This window comes from Pieris rapae, chromosome 6 (genome assembly GCF_905147795.1).
Source record: "Pieris rapae chromosome 6, ilPieRapa1.1, whole genome shotgun sequence".
Lineage (NCBI taxonomy): Eukaryota > Metazoa > Arthropoda > Insecta > Lepidoptera > Pieridae > Pieris > Pieris rapae.
Window position 1 is genome coordinate 230,583 of NC_059514.1, and position 16,507 is coordinate 247,089.

Genomic DNA, 16,507 nt, shown 5'->3' on the forward strand with positions numbered 1-16,507 from the left:
CCACTTTCAAGGCAAATAGGGGAATTATTTATTGTTTTTACACCAATTCCAAAATAGTAGCACAGTCAGTAGTAAGATTAGTCGAATAGTCATAACTCGGGTTGAACAAAAACTTAAAAGCGATATTAACAAGCTGTAAAGTTTGAATTTCGTGTAAGCATGAAACGTTTTCAATGCGGCTGTGCCATAATAGTTCTGGTATTATAGTTACTGCGGAGTTTTTGGTTCAAATAAAACTATAAAGGCCTGAACCATGTTCTATTTATTGCCTTGTATTTATATAGATTAGGACTGAGTCAAATTTTATATGTTTATGTGATGAGGAAAACTATTTGAAGAAGTTGGAAGATAGTGGCCTCGTGTTATATTATAACAAGTATAACCAATTTTTTATATTTATATCAACTCCACTACCAAACTAGAATGACGCGCACGCACGTCAATTCAACCCAAAGGTTGAATTCAATTATTAGCCAATGTAAACCGGCCAAACATTTATGCTACAGGTTTACTTTGGCATTCTTTAACTAATAATTATGAACTATGGAGGCATTAATGGCATTGTTCTAAAAACTTTCCCAATATTTCACCTTTAAAGTTTCAGTGATCACGCGACGGAAGCACGCGGTAAGTGTACTATGGATTTAAAAAAAATGTGATTCCGTCACGAAAACAGTAAGTTTCGGTAGATATTTAAATAATCAGTTCCGTTGTATTACAGAAATGGTCGTATTATGTGTGTGAAATAAAATAAAAACTGCGCCGATTTTGTTTCCAACATTTCGGGAAAACATTTAGGGATACAACGAAATTTCCGAAGGTATAATCCCTTTGTGTGACAGATGTAAAATGGATTTAAATTCAGAACGCTCCCGAACAATACTTGGCAATTTAAAATTCGTGGAAACTGGAGCTATTTATCATACCAACGAATTGAAAAGTCGTTTCTCGGACCTACAAGATCATTAGTCTGTTTTCTGTGTTAATTCGATCGGATGGATCGAATTAAACAGAACAACGGAACAGCTGCATTATCTTTACTTGCTGTCTGTAATATATGTCCAACTTATGACACATTCTTAAATTTCGAGAGACCCTTATTTAATTCTGTGAATGAATTTCTAAATTTTTCGAAGTTGTGGCGTTGTTTAAAATAGGATTAATTAACATTGTCTCAAGAAAATGCAAAACTTTCCTAACGCAAGAGATTTCTCATTGAATATTTCATTATAACTTAGCAATATATTATACGGAACAAAATATTTTAGAAGCCAAGCTATATATCCTAAACGCTGCTTTTAAACCGCATCCAACAAGAGGTATGAAATTTAAAAGGACGGTGAGGCACTTGCGAGCCTTTTGGCAATGGAATTGTGCAAGTGCAAGTATCGCTTATGATTAGGTGAGCCTTCTGCCAGTTTGCCTCCTATTACATAAATAAAACTATTCGTTAGCGAATAACTCATAACTCACAAGTAAATTACGTAGTTTCATCAACCGAAATTACAAAGTCAACTCGACAGAGTTCTAAAAATTTTACAACCTCAACTAAAAATTACTCCCGACCTGTGCCAGGGAAGCATTCCCTAGTGCCAGGCCAAAACGAACTTTATTATTAATACCGCACACGGCAGACTGAGGGGCAGGTTAATTACTAGTCGCGTATATTCCTCGTGATTACTTGGTGTTATGATACCTGTGTCGGAGCGCAATGTTGATGCACTTTGAACTTAGGTCTTGCTTTGTTTTAAGTTTCATAAAAGTACTAAGTAGTTAATAAAAAAAAATACGTTTATTTTGGAAAATAAGATCATCAAGGTATCACTTATTCCGCGTCATTAATTTTGAACCTGTAGGCATCCCTACTCATCGGCAAAGAAGACAGAGGGTGTGGACCGAGAGAAAAAGCCGGCGTAAAAACTCTCGGTACTGTTTAAAAAAAAAGCAAATCATCAAACAATACTTATTTTAAAACAAATATAGATTAATTAATTGGAATAATCATTTAAAAGATGTTAGAACTTTATAATATCAATGATGTAAGAGCACGTCTCTTCAGAGAGAAATCAATTCATTTTTTGAACAGCGCCTTGTATTTGTAACGAAAAAGATGTTAATGTTTCCTAAATGGTACATTTACCCTACATCAGCTCAGGTGGAATTGCAAGATATTAACGTCCTAGGTTTTATGGCCCTGCTCGGGGCGAAACTGTCTGTTCTAGTCAAATTAGTTTCAGTTTATTGCTTCTGTAATAGCGCAGTGACGAGAATGATGTAATGCTTCGTACTCTGAATTATTGAAGAAAATTGAGCGATCTGTCGATTCAACCTGTTTACCGATCAGTTGATCAACAAAATATTTGTACGCAAAATTGAGACAGACACAAAAATTCACCAATGAACTGAACGTAAATGACATTATGCAATAATTCATCACTCGTCGAAATGACCTTAAATATGCATTGATTCCTTAATTGCATATCTCACCGGTCAAACTGAACAATCCAGTTGATTTGATTCTCCATCAATCTCGACTAGTTTGTTTGTATTGTCTGTGACTCCGACACTATGAGGCTAAAGGTTATTCTGGAGATACGCAATTGACGATGTGACTAAATTCGACTGATTCTCAACAATAGTTTAGTTCCCATAACCTGTCAATAAAATTTATTGATGAAAGAAATTAAAAGTGAATCGAAACTGTATTAAATTTTATTTTATAAGTTTCGAAATTTGATCAAACAACTTACTATTCGTCTGACATATAAGAGAAAAAAGTTTTGAGTTTATTTCCTTTTCACAAGCTTATTAAACGCGATAGCGCCAAGCCATAAAGTACCAATACGTTTGTAAGAGAAAATAAATTTCGATATTTTAGTATCTGCACTTTTGGATTGAGTTTAACATCGATGCCGACGAGCTTCCGCCGTACGTGCTCCACATAAAGAATTTCGAGGCACTCACGCGGGTTGCGTTTTTTTAAAGGACCATTTTTTTTAATGTAAGCCCGCATGAACATGACGTATCGCTTCTAAAGGAATTCATTAACTTTTTTCTATGTTACAAATGTCTTTGTGGGCTAGAAAAAAGGCTCCGAAGTCGTGACTGTAACCGATTAATAAATAATGCATTTTCTGTACGATTGATGATGTGTTACAAGGGTCTCGTACAAATTAAGGTTTTAGCTTTTTTAAAGCATATTTTACATAACAATAGAATGAATAAACACCTTTCTATGACGATGAGCTCAACAGATATAAACAATAATTTAGTTTCACCATATATTGCCAAAGGACATATTATAAAATTATTTAGAATTACAACGAATTTAAAAGCAATAACCCTCCAGCACGTCTGAAACGTCACTGCCTTTGGATCGTTTACGTTCTGTACTTAAATGCAGGTGTTCAGCCATTTCGGATATCGCCCATGTGTGTGCTAATGGTATTGTGTTCAACTTTTCAATTTATTACTGTCGACTTTAAAGGATATTTACAAGCAATCGTTTGCATATAGTATTATGTTGACTAATGAGTTTCGGATGTTAAGTTTAAGATTACCTTTCGAATATATCAGCACGAATAAAGCACTTTTGAATTTGTCTATAAACTAGAAACATTAAAAGTTAAACCAATTGAAACTAACCGGCAGTTAAATGTTTAACGAGGGACGACGAATTGGGAAATTGAAAATCTAGTAATAATCTAAATTAAATAGTGTCCACTTAAAAAGTTTGAATAGTTGCAATAAGTGTACTGCATCAATTGGTTGTTTTTCTGATAATATATGAACCTGTTTAAATATGTATCATTTTTATGGGAACATAGGTGCTTTATAGTAATCCGAGATCGTTTTTAAACTCTCAAAAGCTCAAGCAATTTCAATTTTCCGAAAAAGTGTGAACAGGCAATTTAATTTCGCGCAAATAGGTGGATGGGTATAAACCAGGCCATTTTTCAGACTTACCCAAATAGCATTTTAGTACGTATTGCGCTTTATGCGGACATAAATTTGTGTCGGACGGTGCTTTTAAAACTACACCACTATTGCACATCGTAAAATCCGGCGAATGATACATTAACTGATTAAATCGAGCCAGGGTTGACACCGCTTTATTAATAAAACCTTCTGTTCATTGTTTCGAAATTACGCGATACAACAAGTTTTTATAGAGAGGGGCAATTAGCATATTTGTTTACTAAAGGTGCATAGCTATAGAATTTATAAGTGAAAGCAAACACGTAACCCGGGAAATAAATCCACGGGAATATTTTTATTTAAAGGAAATTTCTAAATAAAACCGACGAGAAAAATACGCTCAAATTGTTAGCGCCCCGAAGGAATACTGGGCTAGGCTGATAGGTTCTGTCCAACCTATTATTCTATTATCACAGTATAACAGTAGCGTTCATTGTAATTTAAAAATGTCATGACATTTTTTGAGAGCAAACATCGACAAAAAGAAATGCGATTTCATAATAGCATAATGATCCAACATGAATTTAAGCTAAATTGAATGAAAACCTGAGTCTTGAGGTGAATGATAACATTGCGATTTTATGTATTTAAGAATTCTCCAACCAAAGAAAACACTTAACGAGGTGAAAGATTTCAGCTTTGTGATAATTCATCAACAATCGTATAGACGTGTTCAATCAATCATCGCCGATCATCAATCAAACGTTCAACAAGTAAAAACAATGGCGCGACAACCCTAGTCGAACAAAGCGTCTGTTCTATCTGTGTAGCGTAGACGGATATTAATGTATGCTATAGTTACGCGCGTAACGAAGCGTGTAGTGGATGATTATGCATGTGTGCGTGCTAGGGCTGGCAGATGCGAGTTCGCAGGCAGCTGTTCGACCCCTGAAGCTTGGAGCATTGTCAGGCACGAGCTTGCTTTCACTGAATTATAGGTTATTATTATTATTGATATTTTTATAAGTGTAACAGTTGCAATCGCGTGTCCCCGCGGCGACATACCGGTCCTAATGAATGGTTATTGCTTGATGTGCTTTTGTTACAAATGTTCACCATACACTGCTTTAATGTATTGATACGATACGATTTTTCTTAAACATGTAAAAAATCTGATAGCAGCTTCAGTTCATTATAAAGCAGGAATTATCTTAATATTTTGAAATATCCCAGTAATTCGTTAAACCCTTAGCAAACTCCTTAGCTTGATACAACGTAGGGTAAACATATAAATTTTATTAATGCACCCACTCAGTCTTACGTCGTGTCTCCAGACCGAAATTAACTTCGGTGCCGTGTATGAGATATTACACCATTCGCGGAAGATTACCATTTATGTAACCGTATGTGGGAAACCCTTATATTAACACATAATTAATTTGTTAATAAAATATAAACGATATTTGCGTAATCTATTTTGTTACCTATTAAACAGTTTACAAAGGTTTGCAATAGCGTGTACATAGGCAGTCATATCTACCAACGAAACATAGCTCATGGCTATTGAGTATGAAGACTGAAGGGCGTCAAAGTATGGACGCTCCCCTCACTATTATGTTACAATCGATATCCGAAATGGATGGACGCTAAATCAACACGGACAACGCCATCAAATACCTCTAAATTGATTTATGACAACTACTTTTGGGAAAATATTGCAGTAAAATTGTTTACATTCGACAAATTCATAAGTTTTTTGTTTAATAAACCTACAAAAGAGATCTTATTAATTTCAATACGACATCATTTTCCACAAATTTCGTCTGAAAAAGCGTTAGTAGCAAAGTTTTAGTATATTTTATTGAATATAAATCGAGAGAGCCTAGAATCGTTCGTGTTACGTAAGCACTAAGCAGTCATAATCGAAACGGAACGTTGTTAACGTAAATGAGACGTTTTCCAAAACCAATCACCGTTTAGTAGATTCGTAACGGCTGGTAAACATGAAAATCCTTTATAAGCACCCTGTTCGACCCTAATACACCGAAGCTTCATGTATCATAATACTTATTTGCTTTGGAAATTGGTTAAATTGCGTGTTATGTTGAATTTGCAATATGATATTATCCAAATACTTTCACTAAGCCAAGCCAGTTACTGTTTTCATTTTAACAAAATTTATCCATATTTATAGGTCGATACTGATAGAATCAGCATTATAAAGATATTTCCTAGATGTGCGATACAAACATCAAAAGTAAAGTATGTATATGAAAAAAAAAACATGTTTTTCTTAACGAAAAATATCAAATATATTCTTGTTGTATTGATAACCATTCGCTTTTCAATATTTTCATATCACAATAACGTCAAATAGAAATCTTTCCTCAATCGATCTCTATACGTCAAATAAGACACTTGTTATTGAGTCGGTTTTCAGTTTGAAATGCAGATATTTCGAGCTGTTCAGATACACAATTGATTTTAAAATTGTATTATGTTATCGAACAATAATTTATATATTTTATTTTAGTAAACGGGCTATTGCTTACAAAAATAATTCATTGTCACAATGAAGATAATAGCAGTTATTAACTTTTACTAATATTATTATTGTTTTCTACTAAGTGTTAATATATTCGTTAACTAGGTGATGTGGTCTCTGGCAGAATGACCAGCGATGTGGAACATTCTGCTCCTCAGCATAATGCTGAGTTAGGGCCAATTACAACCACAGCACACACGCATTACATATTTGAGACGAACCGAATGGGAAAAGGAATAAAAGAAATATATATGTATATATATGTCTCATTATATCTTTTATTTATTTTTTTCTCTTTGATTATTGTTATTTTGTGTGTTTATATTTATGTGTGCGTGTATTTTTGTTTGTAATAAATGATAATCTGTTTTTTCGTAGAAAGCTCTTAATTGCTTCGAAGTATGACAGGGCAATAAGAGGCGTAGTACTGCGTAGGCATTGCTACGAACCGTTGCGGTGACGCTACGAGTAAGCATTACGTATTTTGGCTGTTTTATGAATATGACGTAATTTATATAAATCTAATAATCCTAATTTGATTTGTTTCCTTAAAGTTTTACTCATGCAATAGCTCTAAGCATCGTACGTGTTAGAAAAAAGCTAAAAATAGATACTTTCCAAATAAAGATCAAAATATCTAAACAAAGGTGACAATATACAATTTGTTACCACATCAACAAACAAAAGAAATTACAACGTGTACCACCTATCAATTAACCTGGGCTTAATTTGAAACGCGGCAAGAGTTAAATGGCGCGATACAAATTGTATAATTCCCTTTTACGTCCGCCATTTTGAATCACGAGCTGTCATATTTCCCGCCGTTTTTGACATTTTAAATCGCGGTTTCGGCATTAAGATTTGTCACCGTTTCTGGCTTCTAATATTAACGGTTTATACAGTGTATAAAATTATCACAATTTTTTGAACCACTACTAAGTACTAATAGAACTTGCAACCAGTCACATAGTTCAAATATACCAGTACCCTTACAGCGTTATAAGACGTATTAATTTAAATGAGCTTAGCACTGACCGGTCACCCTTCGGAAGGTTTTCGCTGAGTCAGTCATTATATCGGCCGATTACAAAATGTTTCATTTCGTTCGGGTTGTTACTCTTTCTCGTGGAACGAGTGACTCATTGTTATAAATTTGAGTTTCCCTTTTTACCTACATTTTATGGAGTCCGAATTATGGCATAATTTTCAAGACTGAAATATTAACTCTACGTGACGTCAGCCAATAAATTCATGAGGTCTTTAAAAAGAGCGCTGCAGAATATAGTTTTAGAGGTTTGCTTGGATTTAGTGGCTCTATAACTTTGAACACAATATGAATTGTATAATTAAAGCATCTTATTTTCTGTGTATATCATTAAATGTTCACTATGTGTGCATCCCATTCATTGCAGCTTAACAGAATCGTATGCAAATTGAAGCACAAAGCTGCAACCGTCCCTTATATATTGGACTAGTAAACAAAGGTATTATTAATTGCAGTTTAAGCTTCAGGGGTTGAAAAAGGATTAGTCATTCAATATCACCCCAAATGCAGCTGTGTAGATATCGATCTCTTTCACTCGTTTTTAGATTAGGCGCGTGTGAGTAAGAGGTCCGTCGGTCCACCCTTCGAAGAGAATGTACGCCACGCGCCAGAGGGACACTAATAATAATAATGAAACAGTACAATTGAACTTGGAATTAAGTAACGTTGGTCACGAGATTAATAATAATACGTCGACAAATAAAAAAGCATAGTCTTTGTGTTGCAAATGGATTGATGGGATGTATTATAGATGCAATAATAGGAACCAAATGTTAATAATAAATGCTGTTATATTTAGAGCTTTATATATTTGAAAGAGGCAAGCGTTTGTTTATTTGATTCTGCTCGTTCGTAACAAGTATAAAAGTATAGTAATGAGGTTCTATCACATATAAGTGCAGAGCAGTTGACACGTCACTAGTTCCGCTCCAAAAAGTTAAACAGCCGCGGTTTACGTCCTAATTAACAATAATAATTAATTCATAATTTAATCCGATCACAAAGCGAACACTAACATATAACAATACTCGGGGATTATGGCATTATAGTGATAAGCTCAATTATAAATGGCACTATTTACTATAAACTATGTTTTGCCATTACTTAGTTGAATAATTCGTGGCGTCACTACGGATTAGACGAGTATTCATTTAAACTTTTTATTTTTATAAAAAAAACTCACCACTAGGACTCCAGCTACAACGGCGGAAAAAAACTAAGACAAAGTTTGTATGAAACAAAACCAAAAAGCAAAAAAACATGAATCGAATATTCTTTTTTTGAAAAAAAGAACGCTTAGATAAACTATAGGGTTGCCAGTTGACAATATTTCCAAACCATAAATTTTGCCTAACGCGAGAATTTGATATAGCGATGGAAAGAAGCCCCTTAGTCATAAATAAACTACCTCAGCCCGTGAATAGAAAGGATAAAAAGATTCCGCGTATTATCGCCGACGACATTAATTTTCTGTCTACTCAAATTGTTCTCCTTGGCCGCGGCCTCAACCAAGGGGGCAGCGATTCACAATTGCTGAAGTTATTTAAATTGACTTGACCGAGCATTTTGTTTGAAAAAAATAGTCAGTTTAATAAGTTTACATGGTTTAAATTAGTCACTACCACTACTAAAAGTTAATTTTTCACTTTCACGAGTATATATTAGACTTAGGCAAATCTGATTTATATTTTTAAATACATATTCATACAACTTTGTCACTCGAAACCATCTATTTTAGTCATGTGGGATCGGAAAGACCCCATTTAGAGTGGATTTGTTACATCCCCGGCTTATGGCTCTGAACTTAAGCCTTTTTTATTGTTTCTGGTGTATTTTTCTTTTTAGTTTTAAACATCTTAAAGTTCGTTCTTTTAAGAATAGTGTAATGCGGTAAGTTTTTCGATTCACAGCTCAAATTTGGAGAACACTCTTAAACCACATAGAAATTAATTAAAACATGACATAAACCTAACCTAAAATAATAATTTGGACCCTACCGGGAACTTAGGCAATATCATTTACAAGTGCTGGAAATATTTTTAGTTTGATATAGGGTCTAAACACATACGCCTTAATATTACTTGGACGGTAGAAAAAAAATTGGAGCTGTTTTTTGTAAGCACAAATTGATGGGAATTTTCAAATGGACCTAGAATCATTAGAGGTATGAATAAAAGGAATAAGAAATCGGTGCAGTTCAATTAGCGGAAAGCGGAACCGTTTAAAGGTTAGCCGAGATAAAAACTACGGAACCTTAATTGGAGACGATTTTTTTTCTTTTCGAATTGGTTCAATTAAAAACGTACTATTTATTGTAATGTTTGTTATGTTATCCACAATAATATATGATAAAATAAAATTTGAAAGTATTGTTTTGAATATTGGCACTAAACAGCATGGGGTATTGATGTCTGGCAAAATGCCAACAAAATGGAAGTTAGATAAGTTCTTTTTCCATGACTAAATGAGTCTTCTTTGTGCCAATTCACTGAGCAACTATTAATTGTTCAGGGTTCAGACTTCTATTTAATAGTTAATAAATAATGTAACTCGTGCCGAGCGAACCTTGCTTTTGAATTTAATTCCCCTGATTGTATACAGTGTTTTCATTAAAATTTGCACGTTAAAAGTTACAATAAAGCTGGAAAAAGACCGTCAAAGCTTTCCAATAAGTTGGCAATTCCGGCCGAATTCAATTTGTTTGATAAAAAATGTGTCCCAACGCCGTGCGATTGTTTGTGAACATCGTTCGTCATTTCCTTATTTGTTTTCGTCCGACTTTATCTCTTCATTCCCTGCTTTAGGGAAGAATCGAAGATCCTGTTATTTTATGCGAATAAGAAACGTTTAAATCTAAAATTCATATAAACTATTCGTCCCGCGTAACTCGCTTTGTTCACACGTAGCTTCAATTGTCGTTTCTATTTAAAAGTGCACAATTGTACAATAGAACCTGCGACAAAACGGCATTCGCATTATGTCGCCGTGTTTAACATTTCTTTCTTAACGCTGCCTGACAAATTCTTGTTATAAAAGCGGAGAAATTCAAAGTAAATTCGAATCTCTCACACAATAAACTCCTGAATACAATGTTACTTATCTGAGGAGGTCCGTCGGCAAACAAATTGTAAGCTGTCATCGTATTTCTCGAAATATAAAATCGGAAAGCTTTGAGGAGCGATGGCGTAATTTGTCTTTGCGCGCTTTGACGGGCGCCTCTCGTTACGAGTCAAATTCATTCGAGGTCCTAAAACCGCCTCAAAACTAATTAATCACATGCGACATTAAATTCGTTTACTGAAACTCAAATTGATACGTTTTCATATAGAACAATAAAAATAATATACAGGAAACCATTCGAGTGGCAAAAACTATGCCACGGTTCGTTACAAACAACCTGACGTTTTCACAAAAATCGGGATACAACAATTTGACCACAGCACGTCGGTCGTCGAGCGGTTAAACAATAGTTTGAAACGACGTGCCTCCAACCTGTGGAGTGTGACCCACATTCGGTTCTAGATTTTATCTAATCTAGCTTTAATTTGTTCGCTAAACCGACGGAGGGTTCACCTGCGATAAAAGTGCTTTATTGGTAAAGTGGTGCGATATTGCTAAGTGATGACCAAAGCACTAAGAGGTTTTCATGTGAAATTACGTTCTATGTAACTGCTGAAATACACGTATACTTTTTAAGTGATTTAAATTACAATTGTAAAAAAGGAAGAGAGAACCATTATCACATTTTCTCGTTTAAATAAGTAAAGTGGTTCCCACGGGTCCTTTTTTTAAACCGCAAATCAATCAACTAAGATGACAAACAATGATCATAAAACGGACGATAAGGTCCTGTATTGTTTTATTAGGTAAACCTATAAATGTTCTCGTCTCGTATTGATATAGGAAAATGAAAAACAAATAAAAAACTCCCTTTCAATCCGATAATAAACAAACAAATATTTTACATCTGTGGAATAATAACTATCCGATACACATCCCATATGTAAAAACATTACGCGTAACGTCGTAAAAATGGTCGTAACCGACTACCTATTGGCATTCAATGTACCGTCCCGGCCGTTATTCGATTTGCCCTTTACCCCACCTGTGCCGCTACATGTAAAATATTAGACATTTATGGTCTAGGGAGATGGAAGAAGCGTGTCTTAATGCTCTTATAAATGATTTAAACAATAATAAAATATACGCACATCGTGTTAAAGTTCCATATGTTTCGCTGAGCATACAAGTTTACTTCAAACATTCTTTGGTCCAAGGTAGGTCAGTCGAAAGTCAAGTAAGTTGTCACTATCCCACTATTCAGTCGATACAGACTACAGATAGCAATATATAGTAGATCAACAAGCAACTGAGCCACGAGTTACTTAAACAGCTATTTTTTAATAAAAGTAGGTGAAGCCTTTTTTTACTTGTTCTCTAAACTAACCGACAGAGTTGAAAAGCAACATTACTTTAGCATATACGAATCTCCGTAACAAATACTTAAGTACCTAACATTCAAAGGTTGGTTTTAATATCTAGTTGGCCACGTGCTCCATTTACATAGGCCTAGTATTACGTAGGACCGATAGCTAATCTTAAATTGTGCGCTCAACTAGACAATATAACATTAGACGCATTAGTCACCCTGCCTAAAACTTGCCTAACTACTCGTTGCATTGTTGGGTTCTACCGATTAACTGATTAAAACGTAATGAGTAATAACCTACCTCAACATAAGGCGACTTGCATTTTCGACTTACAATTATATAATTTGAAAATATTATCGCTACGTTCATGTGAGACACGCTTTATCGAGTTGATTTTCAGAACGATAGAAACTTTGGTAACATTGAACAAGTTTGTAAGTGGGAAAGTTAGATATGAATTTTATTTCAGGGGGCAATATTGGGCGGGATACAAATTTCATTATCTCGAAAACATTGTGCTTAAAAAGAGGGAATAAAAGCAATTCAATAGAGGCTCAACATGCTTTTCCTTTATTAAATTTACTTTATACGATGGCGATCAATTTGTTACGATTCAAATTAATTTTGTATTTCTTTTAATTGAGATAAAATCAACCCGGCGTGTAAAAACCCAGTGCCTCATTTAATACTCCAAAAAGTTGGCCACTCGAGTCCCTATCGACCCCGTACCATTGACCTTAACCAAGTTCGAACAAGGACTTCGAAACTTGATCGAGATGCGGATACTTGCGAACGGTCTCACGTTGGAGCTTTTTATTTACGCATTGACGTATATGTAATTAGGATTATATCATTATAACAATTGTCGAGTTCCACTAACATAATACATGAACAACTCCATCTTTAACTAATAAGAGCAGTTAAAAATTGTACCTAGTTGAAATTCCCACAAGTGATTCTTACGATGCTCATCAATCATCATAGCTCAATGCTATGAAGCATCAGTTTAAGTCACGGTTCGAGGATCAAACTAAGTTGAGCGTGGGAAAATAAAGTTTCAATTTATCGGTAATTACACTCCCCAATCCACAATACTATGTCGCAACTATGAGAGATTAATCCGATATCTTTTAAGAATATCCAAACAAGGACACGTGCGAACCACCGAATCACACTGTATAGTTTAACCTACCAAGCTGTAATAACTTTCAAAACAATTATAAAGTAATTAAACTAACGTGTATAACACGAACTTCCTTATCTCTTCGAGATAAAAAATCTATTACAAAATGCAAATTAAAAACAAGTCATCGCGCTAACGTCGGCCCTTTTCTTCACGAGTTGAAAACGTAATTAATGTACTTCGTGAACGCACACGGCTAACCAGTGTATGTTGACCTTCCTAAATTAAAATAAACCACATTCGCGCACAACGTCGGTTTGAATATTCTCAACGAAATAAATATCGACATAAACTTACCTGCCAATGATATAATACAAACGCAACGTAATGACACAACATTTGTCCTATAGGGAAAGTAGGTTTAACGGTGTGCTATAAACATTTAGCATCAAGTATCAAGGCGTCTATTTCCCTAGAAACGTAACAGTTTATGCAATTGTATAATTGAATCAAAGTTATTACGTCATCGGTTGCGATAGCAGCGCCACCCCGGGTCAAAGTAAAGTGGTCGCTAGGAGGAAGCGGGCTGCGCTTTGCGAGGCATGATTTAAATACCGGCGGCCCTGTGTTATCTGTCATCGGCCGACGTGACTGTACACGCACATTCCCTGTCTATTAGGTATTAACTCACCTCGCTCGAAAAGCAGGCAATTTTGAAGTAATTTTTATGTTTAGTTATCTCCGACATAGATTTCGTGCGCTATATAAAACCAATCCGTAAAAATGACAATTTATTCAACGAAACGTCAAACTCAAACATAGGCCCGCCGAAGTGAATTTAGAGACGTCAAAAACATAACCTCAAATCTGACGCTCGAAAAAGGTTTTATCTAAAAATGTCCTCGAGGATTATTGCCGTCCAAGTGTTCGGTAATCCCCTAGGGCCGATGACAATCTCATTTACGATTTGACGCTTTGATTACATCGATCCTATCTAAATTTTGATTCCGCTTAAGCTAATAAGAATCGTAATGAGAGAAGCTTATGTCATCAGAGGAAAATTGAACTGATCTAAGAAATCCCGAACATAATAGAGTAAATTTAGATTAACAGCCAAATAATTTTAATAAACTCCGCTAACAAGAATTTTATTAAATTCTTTCAATAATTTATACTAATGATGGAAGTAATAAATGATTTAATTGACACGACATTTTTTCTCACTGGTGACATCTATCTTTTAGTTCTTAAACTTATGATAAGAACTTGCACTGTAGCTTAACAGATGGCAGGACCAGTTCGAAAAGTAAATAAGGATATAACAGATTAGCAACAAAGAATCGGCTGAAAATGTATAGTTAAAACAACAATTATCTAATTTAAATTAAAGTTTCATAGAATTGTAAACATAAATCGTTTAAATACAAGTTCGTTAATGTCTAAACAAGGAGAATGTCTTTCCGGGAGGAAGTTGCGATGTATTAAATTTAGCTAAAATGAATAAACTTTGCTCGGCGGTACAACTCGAGTTACGTTCAAATTGAATTTCGCGAAACAAGATAAGTTATAATCGGGTAATCGAATGTTTAATGTAAATTATGTAAGGTAACGCCTTAGTAAGAAAATCTATACGTACAAAGCTTAAACCCTCTAAAATGGGCGGCTATACTTTAAACCAATAAATCACTCTTGGCTTATAAGCAGCCGTTACAGAATTTAAAAATGTCCATATTATTGTAACGCCCATTAAAATTCATGTTAATTTATAACGACACTTCGCCCTAAACAAGGAAACTGCTAATAAATAAAGAGCCAGCCTGTCAACATGGGCTTGCCCTTGGCCAGAATAATTTAACAGCTTTTTACCACGACATCTTTACGTTTGACACTCGTTATTCGTCACTGGTTACCCGGCCACTGTGCGGCACAAGGCCGTTTATTGCTTTATAGACATACCTGTGCCTTCTATCGTGTAGACTGGGTAAGCGGTTAAATTTGTAACCACGTTAAGTTGCAAAGCTTTTAAAAATGCTTAAATTTATATCTCTAATCGGCAAGTTCTATAAATTATTTTACTCGACGAAACAAATCTTTCTGTATGAGAATAATATCGTATATAACACTTGTTAAATAATATGTGTGTCTAGACTGAGCGCCAAGTGACAAGATGAGTCAAAGACATCGATTAGCATTCGATGGAGGTCTCATAAATTATTCGCGTTTCCTGTACTGATAGTTGGAATCACTTGTTGGTGTGCGTTGGGCCTGAATAGTGTCATTTGCCGAATGTGTCTATGTAACACGTCAAACTATGTACACGCGATTATATATTTCCTGCCATTTCAAGCATTTATTACATTTCAAACCTCTGTATTTATATGTTAGAGTCGAAGGGAGAGAGATTAGTCGACTTCTTTAAATATATAAGCAGGCTGCGCGACTTGAAATTACGTATTTACGAAAATCGGTTACGTTCAATTAAAATACTTACTCGTAAAATTTGCACAAAGATGAAGTAAGTGTGATACGTACCTGCAACAAAAAATGATACATTATTTTTTATTAAATACTCTATATGTCATATTATTATTTAATGTAAATTCTTAAACGATCAGAAGCGTATTCCAGTAAAAACCGGTCTTAGGTGCCGTCTTAAGAACGTAAGAATGCCAAGTCACCCCTGAGATGGCGTTCCCACGATCAGGTGCAACAAAAGACTAGTAGATTTGAATAAACGCATAGTGCAACGGTTCTAGCTATTGTATTTTCACAGGGGTAGTGTTATGTCTTACGTATAGAAATAATAGATTTTATCCCGCGGGAATCTAAGCCCCTATGAGAATTAATTGTCAAACGTCTAACGGTTAAATTTTACGAGTTTACGACCAGTGAAACATTAAAATATATAACAAGCCGTGTTATTCTTGTTATATAAATTGTTTTATAAGAAAAATATTCCTCACAATTTTTTTTACATTAAGCAAGTTTGCGCAAATATTTTTTTCTTTGAAACCTAAAATAATTATAGTTTCAGTGTATTTTTTTTTTAAGTTCGAAAGAAAAGAATAAATCATCGAGGATTCAATAACATGTAAATCGTGTCATTATAAAATTACTAGAGAAATAAGACAATAAATATTAATTATAAGGGGAAATTCAATTGAACGTCGTTACACAGAAATGAATACCTTTATGGAGACGAATTTCCGTTAAATGGATGTAGGCAGTCATTTAGGCGGATGATTTGGTTCAAGTCATAGGCATTCGATCTATGCCAACTCGAAAAAGGATGGTTTTAGAGGTAGGTAATTGTAAAATATTAACATTGCGTTCAGTTTAGCTTCCTTTGAATATAATTACGAAACTATTTTTTTAGTTGATACAAATTTGAGAAAGCTATTTCAAATATCATTGCTCTTTCGGGCTCAGTAATCGCATCAGCTCTT

The 16,507-nt window shown here is 34.6% G+C and overlaps 1 protein-coding gene across 5 annotated transcripts in view; it reads right to left on the minus strand.

Moving 5' to 3' along the window:
• LOC110999840 (brain tumor protein) overlaps window positions 1–16,507 on the minus strand; it is a 72,609-nt gene that overhangs the window by 13,169 nt on the left and 42,933 nt on the right. The window contains exon 4 of one of the 5 annotated variants that reach the window (XM_022269082.2): window positions 15,553–15,593. The exons of the other annotated variants lie outside the window; for them this stretch is intronic. The gene's annotated coding sequence lies outside the window, so the exon portion shown is untranslated. The remainder of the gene's footprint in view (window positions 1–15,552; window positions 15,594–16,507) is intronic. 5 annotated transcript variants of the gene reach the window in all.